At 38.9% G+C, this 12264-nt stretch overlaps 1 protein-coding gene across 6 annotated transcripts in view; it reads left to right on the top strand.

Annotated features, from left to right (window-relative positions):
* The window catches only part of ZNF215 (zinc finger protein 215), a 206603-nt gene that overhangs the window by 118743 nt on the left and 75596 nt on the right, over positions 1-12264 (top strand). The window lies entirely within an intron of this gene.

The following is a 12264-nucleotide window of genomic DNA, read 5'->3' as shown; positions in this document are numbered from 1 at the left end:
AGAGAGAAATAAACAGCTATACAATAATAGTAGGGGACTTTAATATCCTAACTTCATCAATGGATAGATCACTCAGATAGAAAATCAATAAGGGAACATTGGCTTTAAATAACATGATAGACTGGATAGACTTAACACACACATAGAAAACATTCCATCGAAAAACAACAAAATACACATTCTTCTCAAGTGCACATGGAACATGCTCAAGGATACTTCATATTTTAGGGCACAAAACAAGTCTTAATAAATATAAGAATATTGAAATTATATCAAGCATCTTTTCTGACCACAGTAGTATGAAACTAGAAACGAATTACAAGAAGAAAACTGGAAAATTCACAAATATATGGAGATTAAACACCATGCTACTGAACAACCAATGGATCAAAAAAGAAATATAAAGAAAAAATTTTAAGAAATACCTTGAGACAAATGGAAATGGAAATACACATAAAAAAACTTATAGAATGCAACAAAAGAAGTTCTAAGTGGGAAGTTCATAGCAATAAATGGCTATAATAAGAAACAAGAAAGGTCTCAAATAAACAACCTAACTTTGAACCTCAAGGAACTAGAAAAAGAAGAACAAATGAAAGCCAAAGTTAGTAGAAGGAGGGAAATAACAAAGATCAGAGTGGAAATAAGTGAAATAGAGACAAAAAGATAATACAAAAGATCAAAGAAACTAAGAGCTTGTTTCTTGAAAAGAAACACTAAATTGACAAATCTTTAGCTAGACTCCCCAAGGGAAAAAAAAAAAAGAGGACTCAAAATCAGAAACGAAAGGGGAGATGTTACAACTGATACTACAGAAATACAAAGGCTCATAAGGGATTACTACAAGCACTCATACGCCAACAAATTGGACAAATGGGTGGAAGAAGAAATGGATAAATTTCCAGAAACATACAGTCTACCAAGACTGATTCATGAAGCTATAGAAACTCTGAACAGACCAATTACCAGCTAGGAGATTGAATCAGTAATCAAAAACCTCAAAAAACAAAAGTCCAGGACTAGATGGCTTTACTGGTGAATTCTCCCAAACATTTAAAAAAGAATCAATACCAATCCTTCTCAACCGTTTACAAAATATATGAGGAGGGAATACTTCCCAACTCATGTGAGGTCAGTATTACCCTGACACCAAAACCAGGAAAAACAATGTTTGTGAATAAGGACAAGAGAGGTGAAAATTGACTGTACAGGTAAGAAGAGGTCAGACCATTCAGAACTCCTTTTTGACCATGTGATAGATTTTAGATATTAATCTAAATGCAGTGGACCACCATTGAAGCATATTAAGCAAGGGGCAATTTTTTTAAAAAAGATGGCTATGTCTACTGGGTAGATAATTTATTGTTAAGTGGCAAGAATGTAAAGAGAGACTAGTACAGGAATGGCAGAAGATCAGGTGAAAGCTGATGATGGTTTAGGATTGAAAAGTTGTCAAGGCCTATACTCATATTTCTTGCATGAGCAATCATGTTGATAGAGATATCTTTCACTGAAATGGTAAAGTAAGGAGGACAAGCATATATGGCTGTAGAGGCATGGCTGTGAGAGAGAGGTCAAGAATTTAGTTTCCAGTTTCTCAAAGAGAATACAATACAGTATATGTTTAAAGTAATATAATAAATACTCAAAGATTCGGTAAAACCGCAGTAATGGTTACTGAACCCAGCTCAATCCAAGTGTAAGAACTTTCAGTCCAGTGGGGAGCAGACATATAAACATTAGGACAATAGGTAATAATACATGCATAATGGTTAGAAGTAGTAGCAAAGTAAGAAGTATAAGAAGGAATGGGAGCCAAGGTTTAAGATTGTATGTGAGACAGGCATTCCAAGACAAGTAAGTGCAAAGGGTACAGAAGTAAGTCTTCTTAATGTGTAAAAGTGTAAACTCTGAAGCCAAAATGCCTGGGTTGTAATCCTGACTCTCTTCCTGAGTAGCTGTAAAACACTGGACAAATAACACAGCATATCTTGACTCCTTGTCATCTATAAAATACAGATAATCACAGCACCTATTTCATTGCATTGCTGTGAGGTTTAAATGAATTAATATATGTAAAACACTGTTGGACACTTAAGAAGCACTATGGAAATGTTCATTATGCTGATATAATCATGATAATGATGATGGTGATAGCAGTGGTAATAATGATGAAAATAACATGGGAGAGATGTCTGGAGGAGATGAGGGTGGGGAGATAGGCAGGGGCCAAATATTCAAGAGTCTTCTATGCTAGGACTCTGAAACTTATTGTGAACTATCTTCATTAAAAAGTTTTAAGCATGGGGCTTCCCTGGTGGCGCAGTGGTTGAGAGTCCGCCTGCCGATGCAGGGGATATGGGTTTGTGCCCTGGTCCGGGAGGAGCCCACATGCTGGGCCCGTAAGCCATGGCCGCTGAGCCTGTGCTTCTGGAGCCTGTGCTCCGCAATGGGAGAGGCCACAGCAGTGAGAGGCCCGAGTACCGGAAAGAAAAAAAAAAAAAAAAAAAAAGTTTTAAGCATGATGTAACAATCAGCTATGTGTTTAGAAAGACTCTCCTGGTAGTATTGTGGAGAATGGGTGGCTAGGGGACAAAGCCTGTGGGATGGAGACCAGTCAAAAGACTTATACAATTGTCCATGAGCCATAAACTCAGGGCAACACAAAATTACTTCTTAATCTCAGAACTTGAATTCCTCCATCAAAATGGGTCAGCAGAGGAAGCAGTGAGCAGACCTGACTGATGAGAGGAAAATCACTGCTTCCCTGAATCCCACCCACTCCTGTAAGCCTGCAGGCCATTGAGGACTTGAGCTTCATAGCTGGCCTGCTTGCCAGCAGGAGTTCATTAAGTGTGGCTCTGCAGCCTGAGTTCATTAGCCCTCTCCCCAGATCTGATGCTGTCTGTTCACCTAAGCTCTCCCTCCAGGCCCCAGGAGGAGGCAGGCCACTGGGAGCCTCCCTCAACTGTGTTCCCTGAACAGCAGTGTGTCTCATTAACAGCTTTTTAATGAGGTCATGGTCTGTGACTGCTCATTAATAGGCTGGTTAGTCTACAACCCCAGGGGTGGAAGAGACTGAGGATAGAAGCCAGGGGGAACCAGAGCTCAGCCCAGCTAGAGCTGAGGAGAGGGAGAGAGAACTAACTCCCTTTAGGGAGAGATTCCAGCCCTGTACTCTTGGGTCTCCAGGGTCCCTTCCAGCTCTCAGTGACTATGACTCTGCAGATTGAGGTCTGCAGGGACCAGGGACAGGGGTGGGAGGAATTTCAACAGAGTCCAGTGACCCCAGGCTTGGACCAGTTCTTGGTCTAGAGAGACTCTTGAGGAAATCATGTACTCTTCAGGTTTTCTTTCATGCTTGTGTAAAGGGAATTTTGCTCTTGAAACGTTTTATCATCTTGCCTTCCATAATCATGGATTCCTTTGCTACCCCCTACATGCCCAAGGGCAGATTCTTTGTGCTGTTTTCCAAGTCCTTTTAAACTATGCTGGTCCTAGGAGTTCAATTGTTGGCCCTCTTCTCTCTTCCTTGTGTACTATCTCTTAGAGATCCCACCATTGCCAGGGTTTCAACAAATCACTACTGTGAGATGAAACTTTGGTATTGGCTTATATCTCCCACCAGGATTATTACTAGTGCCTCCTATTGGTCTCCCAGCCTCCAGTCATACTGAAGACTTTCATATACACCCCATTCTCATTCATCCTTCTCACCGTCTCCAGAGTTCTTTCTAAATACATATGTGATGATCTGTCATAATCATGCTTTAAATCCTTACAATTCATCCTCATCTTCACAATGAAACTATGTTCTTAGCATGTCATACAAGCCCATGTATAGTCTAGCTCAAGCTTATCTTTCCAATCTCTTTCTTTCCATACCCCAACCCTGCAGTTGAATGCATAGTCAACAACTGTCACACTGATCTATCTTCTTTCCCCTTCTACCAAGCATTTTTAGTTTCTTTAAGCATAGTCTTTTTTTATTCTCCTCAACAATTTAGAGTCTGAAAAACCTGGATTCAAATCCTGTGTCTGGTACTTAACAGCTATGCAAGTTCATAAAAATAACTCTAAATATCTATCCTTATATTTCATAATCTGTACATGGGATATAATTATATAGCACATTCATAACCAAAATTAATACATAATAATATATAATAAAATTAAAATTACATGAGCCAACCACTTCCACTCATGGAGCTGTATGATCTTTCTGTTGTATCTCTTTCAATTCAAAGGGGGGATTGGTTATGTAGAATTCTCAAGGATGTTTGCTGTAATTGTAACATGAGAAATCTACTTAAATTCTATCTCCTCCCAGGAAGCAGGGTGAATTAAGTAACTAACATTTATTGACAGAAAAATATGTTACATATTTTTAAATAAAGTATTAATTATTCCTCATGGGTTTCATCACAATTTTTAAAATAGGTACATGTTTCAAAAAAGCAAGTAACTTGTTTAATTGTTACAGCAATTTAAGTGTCAGAGTAAGAATATTAATCTAGGTATGAATCCAAAATATCATGTACTTTAAGATTGGGATTGACATATGTACACTAATATGTATAAAATGGATAACCAGTAAGAACCTGCTGTATAAAAAAATAAATTCAAAAAATTCAAAAAAATAAAATTAAATTAAAATATTGCATATTCCTTCTTCTAAAATACAGAGGTAGAAGCTCAAAAGAAGTTATATGAAATAAGTAAATAAAATAATGTTTTACATGGAGATTAAAAGAGCTCTTAGGAGAGTAAAAATTAGCAAAGAAAACAAAACACAACAAAAAACAATGTTGAGATCAACTTCAGTGGAAATTATCTGATCTACTGTGTGATGAGCTATTTCTTTGGGAGAATTAAAAGTACTTATAAAATTACTTTTATTTTCTGAATGAAGAAGATACCTGGCACAGAGTAAGTGTTCAATAAATGGTAGAAATTATTATTAACCTGTTGTATCTTTACACAATTTTTTCTGTCTAAAATTCCTCCCTCTCACCACCTCCTCCCCCGTACTAAGTTAATTTATACTCATCTTTCAAGATTCAGCTCTAATTTTATTCTTTGGAATACAATTCTAAATGTTTTTCTTCTAGAAACACTCTCTAATTCCCCTAGACAAAGCTGAGGTCACTTGCCTTTGTCATACATATCTTGGTGTTATATTACTACTAAAGCATTTAAGATAATGTAATTAATTATATTTTACATGCATATCTATCAGGTGAGTATAAGGACAACCTCATTATGTTCAAATTCCTTTGCCTGGCACTCACTAATACTCAATAAATGTCGAAATGAATGATTAAGTCCCAGATCATTACCTCTAGCAGTGATCTCTCACCCAAATGTGTTTCATGTTTCCACGTGCCTCTAAGACATTTCTGCTTAGGCAGCAAGGTATCTATCTAACACAATGCTCTCAAACGAATGTATGAAATAAACTTTTATGAAGGATGCTTCCTTCTCCCTAATAACAGTGACAATAAACACAGCAAAGATATTTTCCACTAATTTTCTCCCCAAAATGTTCTTTTGCTTGTAAATATGTTTTCCTCAAAAGCCCCCCAAATTTTAACCCACAAAGCCCACCAGAATTGTTATCCAAAATGTCCACAAAAAGATGTAAACGTGACTATCCCTTTACTAGTAAACATTCGTTGTTTGTGAGGGTTTATTTCCATACACTGATATAAACAACTCACCCAAAAGTGATAACTATCTGCTGTACTCCAAAGTTTTAAACAATTTACGTTACCCATAAGGTAACGTATGAGGACACTTTGAGTACCAACAATCAAGGATGAATGATGCACCCATGAGTTCATAGAAAGAGAAAGAGGTGCACTTGAGCACTCAGGCACCCTACTCAGCATAAAAGTCCAAACCATGCAGAACATGGATTAAGGATTGGAGTTTGTTGAAAGCGTGCTGAGCTAGTTAGCGGAGGGTTACCTACAGATGGTAAGTCAACTCCAACCCCTGTGTGGTATGCCTACATGATGAAATTCTGAACTCATGGTTACTTTGAATAAAACACAAACTCATTCTCCAGTCACTACATCTAGTCAATGTTTTTCTTATTATTTACCCTTCTTTTTTTTTTTTTTTTTTTTTTTTTTTTTTTTGTGGTACGCGGGCCTCTCACTGTCGTGGCCTCTCCCATCGCGGAGCACAGGCTCCGGACGTGCAGGCCCAGAAGCCATGGCTCACGGGCCCAGCCGCTCCACGGCACGCGGGATCCTCCCGGACCGGGGCACGAACCCGTGTCCCCCGCATCAGCAGGCGGACTCTCAACCACTGCGCCACCAGGGAAGCCCTACCCTTCTTTTTAATTTAATTTTTCATTGATTTATTTTTACATTCCATCAGGGAACATGTATATACCGAGTTCTGAGAGTACAATGGTGAACATACACGCTGCTGTTTAGTTAGTGCTCATCCAACTAAATGGGTCAGAGAAGTAAACAGATGATTACGAAATTAAAACATCATGCAAGGTACTTTGCTGTAATGCTACAACTTGATAATCGGTATCATAGGAGTATACAACCAGTCTTCAACTCCTGCAAATTCTTCCTTGGCAACACTTTTTATTCATCCCTGTTAATTCCCATTGCCATTGCCATTGCCATTGGCTTGTTACTTATTCCTATTTTTGATTCCCCCTTTTGTTGCCATATTCTTTCACTTAATCAGTGAACATTTACACACTGAATCTTGAAGGTACAACAAAAAATGAACAAGGTGCTGCCCTCTAAGAGCTCCTATGCAAAGTGCTTTACTGTGTAATAGTTCTATACTTTGATAAGTGCTATCATGGAACTATTCAACCAGTCTCTAAATCCTACTAATTCTTCCTGGGCAAAATTCTTCCACATCCTTTGTTTCAATTCTCATTTACATTGGCCTAGCCAGGCCATTATTCCTGAATTATTACTATATAAGCTTCCTCACTATTCTCATGGCTTGCATTCTTTCTTCCCAATCAGCCTTTACACTCACTGCTAAGTACTGATTTACAGAATCCCTCAATTAAGAGAGGATTAAACAAAGAATTCACAAATATATACTTTTACAATGCTACCACTGCTATGAAGTAAACTAATAAAATTCTCTGAAGAAGAATAAATGGGACTCCTAATACAAGGAGGTTAGGGAACTCTTTTCTGAGGAAGTAACAACAGAAAATCAGAAAGTGGTATCAGAAAATTGAGCAGGAGTTAACCAGGTGAAAATTAGGAGGAAAAACATTAGAATCAAATGAATTAACCTATGCAAAGATCTTAATGCAGGAAAGTTTAGTGAATTAGTGGAAAAAAAGGAAGCCAATCTGACAAACATTAAGTGTAATTGCAGAAACGGTGACGATAGCAGTAATCAAAGTGATGTGGTCATCTTACAGTCAACTGGAATGCCCCTTCCTCTCCCTGATGGAAACCTTCAAGTCTCAAGTCAAACAGTACTTTAATGAAACCTGCTTTGTATGACATACACCAAGGCTTGGAATGTTTTCTATACTTAATCGCATTTCCTTTTCACAACAGGTATTGGGACATGAAGTAATTTTAATATCTTTCTCTAGCTCGTAAGGCTAGAAATTAATAGGGGAGGAACCAGAATAAAAGTGTTGTTTGGGGGCTTCCCTGGTGGCGCAGTGGTTGAGAGTCCGCCTGCCGATGCAGGGGACACGGGTTCGTGCCCTGGTCTGGGAAGATCCCACATGCCGCGGAGCGGCTGGGCCCGTGAGCCATGGCCGCTGAGCCTGCGCGTCCGGAGCCTGTGCTCTGCCACGGGAGAGGCCACAACAGTGAGATGCCCGCATCCCGAAAAAAAAAAAAAAAAAAAAGTGTTCTGTTTCAAGTGTCTTTTATTTTTATTAAAAATTTAATAAATGTGCATAAAATTAAGTACAAAATAATATACAATCAAAATATCTCCCTCTCAGGGTTGACCCCTGTTCTCCCCCACTTTCCTTGCCCAAAGGCATATTATAAATTCCTGTGTATCTTTTGAGAAATTTACTATTTACATATTTTATATGTAGGTTTATAATATTTATTTCTATTAAATAGATGTAATTTGTGTAATGTGTATACAATATCCTTCACCTTGCTTTTTTTCAAATAAAAATTTATCTTGGAGTTTATCCCACATTAATATATTCACAGGTACATAGTAAACCTACAGTTTTTAATCAGTTGCCTATTGATGGAATTAAGACAATTTTTACAATATTTTACTGTTAAAAATTGTGCTATAATAAGAAACAGTATAACCTTTCCTGTGTCTAAAATTGTATGACTCTTAAAGCCTGAATCACTAGCTCTATCCTGTACTGCTCTCTAGGCTTCTCAAAAGCCAGTAGCCTCAAGTCACTTGATCAACCTTTGGACAAGGGCTTGTATCTTCTGCTTGTACAACTTCCTTAACAATGACCAGCCTGCTATTAACAAAAAGACAAAAAGATCCTGTAATAAAGGAAGTCTATTTAATCGAGCCCTTTCTTTCAGCAGTTTTCTATTTCTTCCATCCTGGATTTTGTGTATAGCAACTACTTAGTCTTAAGTTCTCAATTGTTTTTATTTGTTCAATGCCTGGCTTCCCCCTTTTGAATGTAAGCTTTATGAGCACAGGGACTTTGTTTTGTTCATTCCTCTCTCTAAGGGTCTATAACAATGCTTGTCCTGTAGTAATTAGTCAATAGTTGTTTTGAACAATTACTGGCTATTGGGAAAGTTATTATAACATGATATTCATGATATAGTAATATATATGCTGTAATAGAGTACATTAACATCCTGGTTAATATATCCCACCCCATCATACCAACCCTGTAAAATAAGCATATTATCTTTGTCTAAGCAATATGGAAACGGAAACTCAGAGAGTTTAATAAAATTGCTAGGCATCACAAACCAGAGTTCTAGTTCTGGGGTTAACTTAGGTCACTCAGAATCCAAAAGGTTTGTGCTTTTCTCTGCACAATCCTACATTCCTAGAGTATGGTTTTCCTTTCTTGAACTTCATCCAATTGCATCTGACGTTCCTTAGGGTCCCAAAGGACAGTGGAGTCAAGAAAGGTCAGTACCCTTGAGGAAGGGAAGGAAGAGGAGCTAAGGTGAGCCCAGAAACACCTGGGGGAAAATACAGATGCCAGCCCTTCACCTGGCCCTGAGGATAAAAGAGGCACAGCTGGGAATAGATCTCCTAAGTCAGGACCGGGAGCATGGCCAACCCATCTAGTCTGCTCACTCACGCCTGACACACAGAAGGTAGCAGTGACCTGGATTCAGGTCCAACTGCAACTGCACCTCAGATGGAAGTCAGATCCACAGTCTTAGGGCTGAAACATCACAACTCATCTCAGGACTTAATGAAGTTCAGGTTCTTTATGTCTTGGCACAGAAGCCATTCAGCAAGAGGCAAAGTGATAGGTAAGAAGTAGATTTATTAATATAAGATGCTTGTGGCAGGCAAGAGGGCTCTGTCCCCAGAACTAAGTGGACTACATTTTTATAATCAAAGGAAAGGTGGGGAGGGGGAGAAGACCACTTTCTTCCTCTTCCTTTGTAAAGCTGTTTCAGGAAAATGGGGCACAAGAGGATGGTCATGTCCCAGGTCTCAGGTGAGTTCCTGGGATGTGCCACTAAGTGAGGGTCCTTGGCTTCATGCAGGAAAGAATTCAAGAGTGATCCATAGTAAAGTGAAAGCAGGTGTATTGAGAGAGATACACATTCCATAGGCAGAATGAGGTCCAACTCAGAAGGCGAGAACGGTCCTGAAATATGGCGTGACTAGCTTTTATGGGCTGCGTAATTTCATAGGCTAACAACTGGGAGGATTATTCCAACTATTTTGGAAAAGGGGCAGAGAATTCCAGGAGTTGGGTCATCACCCACTTTTTGGCGTTTTACTGTCAGCCTCAGAACTGCCATAGTGCCTGTGGGGTGTCATTTAGCTTATGCTAATTTAGTACAGTGAGCACATTGTAATACAGTATGGCTCAAGGTCCACTGGAAGTCGCATCTTCTGCCACCTCGGGCCTGGTTGGTTCTAACCAGTTTTTGTCATAACCGATTTTTCTCAATGGCTGTGTTATTCTTTAAGGATTGTGCCCTGTTCCATTCCCTCCTGTCTCACAGGTGTTAATTGTTCATCCAGGACAGGAAGTAAGACCTCCCTGGTTCCTCTTCTGGTCCTCACAGCAGAACCAGAGTTCCTCAAACACTCAGGGGCATGCATGAAAGATAGGTGTCAGGCAGAGCTGAACAAGGCAGATCTCCCTATTGGGCACAGGTAAGGCTCTTACCAAGGGATGAATCAACCAGGGGCCCCTCTCCAGATTCGGTTGCTCAACTAGACAAGGTTTGGCAGGGTTTGTCATGACACCTAATTCTATTCCTGTATCCACACTGGAAAGATGTTATCATTTTTCACCTTCCTGTGCCTCAGTTTCCACTTTCTGTGTCATAAGTGAGATCTGAGACCACAAGAAGTTTGAGATTACCCAGGTTATTTTCCAGTTCTGACTCTAAAGCATTCTGGCTCAGAAAAATTTCAGTCTCTGCACCTTTGACAGAACATATACCTCCTGAAGTCTTTTTTTTTTTTTTTTTTTTTTTTTTTTTTTGCGGTATGCGGGCCTCTCACTGTTGTGGCCTCTCCCGTTGCGGAGCACAGTCTCCGGACGCGCAGGCCCAGCGGCCATGGCTCACGGGCCTAGCTGCTCCGCGGCATGTGGGATCCTCCCGGACCAGGGCACGAACCCGTGTCTCCTGCATCGGCAGGCGGACCCTCAACCACTGCGCCACCAGGGAAGCCCCCTCCTGAAGTCTTGACTATCCTCTAACTCAGGGAAGACTTGCCTCACTGGAACATGCACAAGGTAGATCACATCAAGTACACTATCTCTTTAGGACAATTCTATGGGTGCAGAAAGCCTAGAAGAGAGGGTTCCTCTTCCTGGGACAGCTAATGATTAGCAGAATAATGTTCTTCTGGAAGTTCTGGAGGGACTAGCAGGGAACCTGAAAAGTCTTTTGATTGTGTTATGTGGTTTTGCTTTTTTGTTTTTATCTGTTTCCTTCCTGAATGCTTAAAGGAAATTTTCCCTATCCTAAAAAATTGTTTAAATAAATAGCACAAAGATCAAGACATATTGGTATATTTCCATTATTTTCTGTGTGTGTGTGTATTAAGGAATGCTTTCAGTTAAAAAAAAGTTAGCTCAGTGATTTTTATTTTTTATAATATTTTCACAATTTCAATTTTATATTTTCATAATAATGTACACCCTAAATGTTCTGCACATCTTTAGCCAACTTCATTTTCATCCCTTTTGCTTAGAAAGCCATCAGAGAATTTATTAGGTGTCCCTACTCCTTATACATTCCCCCCAAAATACTGTATACTTACTGTATCAAGACCTTCATTGTGATTTAATAATTGATTATTTAAATATCTCTTCCATTAGATTCTAAGCTTCAGGGAGAAATCAATCATCACATTGCCAGTACCTCAACAGAAGTGGAATAAATATTGAATTTTTTCATAGCATTTAAGATTCCAGCTCTTATTTAATATAGTCCAGGTTAATTGTTTATTCATGAGTATTATCTTTCAAATATTCACTCTAATGTTCTTATTTTTCACAGAATTTTTGTGGGAATATGTTTCTTTTTTCCAATTTGTCCACTTTAGAAAGAGAAGTAGTTGGAATCTCCTGGGACACACTCACTATCTACTTAGTTGTGCTACAGTACTCCTCTCAGATCTTAATTTTGAAAGCCAGTGCATATTCTGGGTCCTGACAATGAAATGTCAATTACAGCTTGGCTGGACTGAGGAGAAAGATCCTAAGGTTGTTACCTCATAATCTGATTAGGCAAGAAGGAATAGGCATTATATGATATAAAATACTATACAGCTCTTACATTGAAAGGAGGGAAAAAAGTGCATTAAAACTACTACATTCTATAGACATTCTTCCTATGCACCCCTTTGCCACTTTTTCTCCTATTTGAGTCACCTCAAAAGAAAACATGAAAAAACACGACTTTTTCTACTATGTACACTCTCAAGTTATTTTAGGATTGAAGTCTTTAAATGTATACAAAAAAGGTAAGTACAGCTTTGGGCAGTAGATGGAGAAGATAGACACCATGAATCTTTGAAGAAGGGGGATATATAATAGGTATACATGGAAAATTTATACTGTTTTCATCTAACTCCACTCCATTTCCTCAG

This window comes from Kogia breviceps, chromosome 7, assembly GCF_026419965.1.
Source record: "Kogia breviceps isolate mKogBre1 chromosome 7, mKogBre1 haplotype 1, whole genome shotgun sequence".
Lineage (NCBI taxonomy): Eukaryota > Metazoa > Chordata > Mammalia > Artiodactyla > Physeteridae > Kogia > Kogia breviceps.
This window is presented reverse-complemented; position numbering and strand designations above follow the sequence as displayed.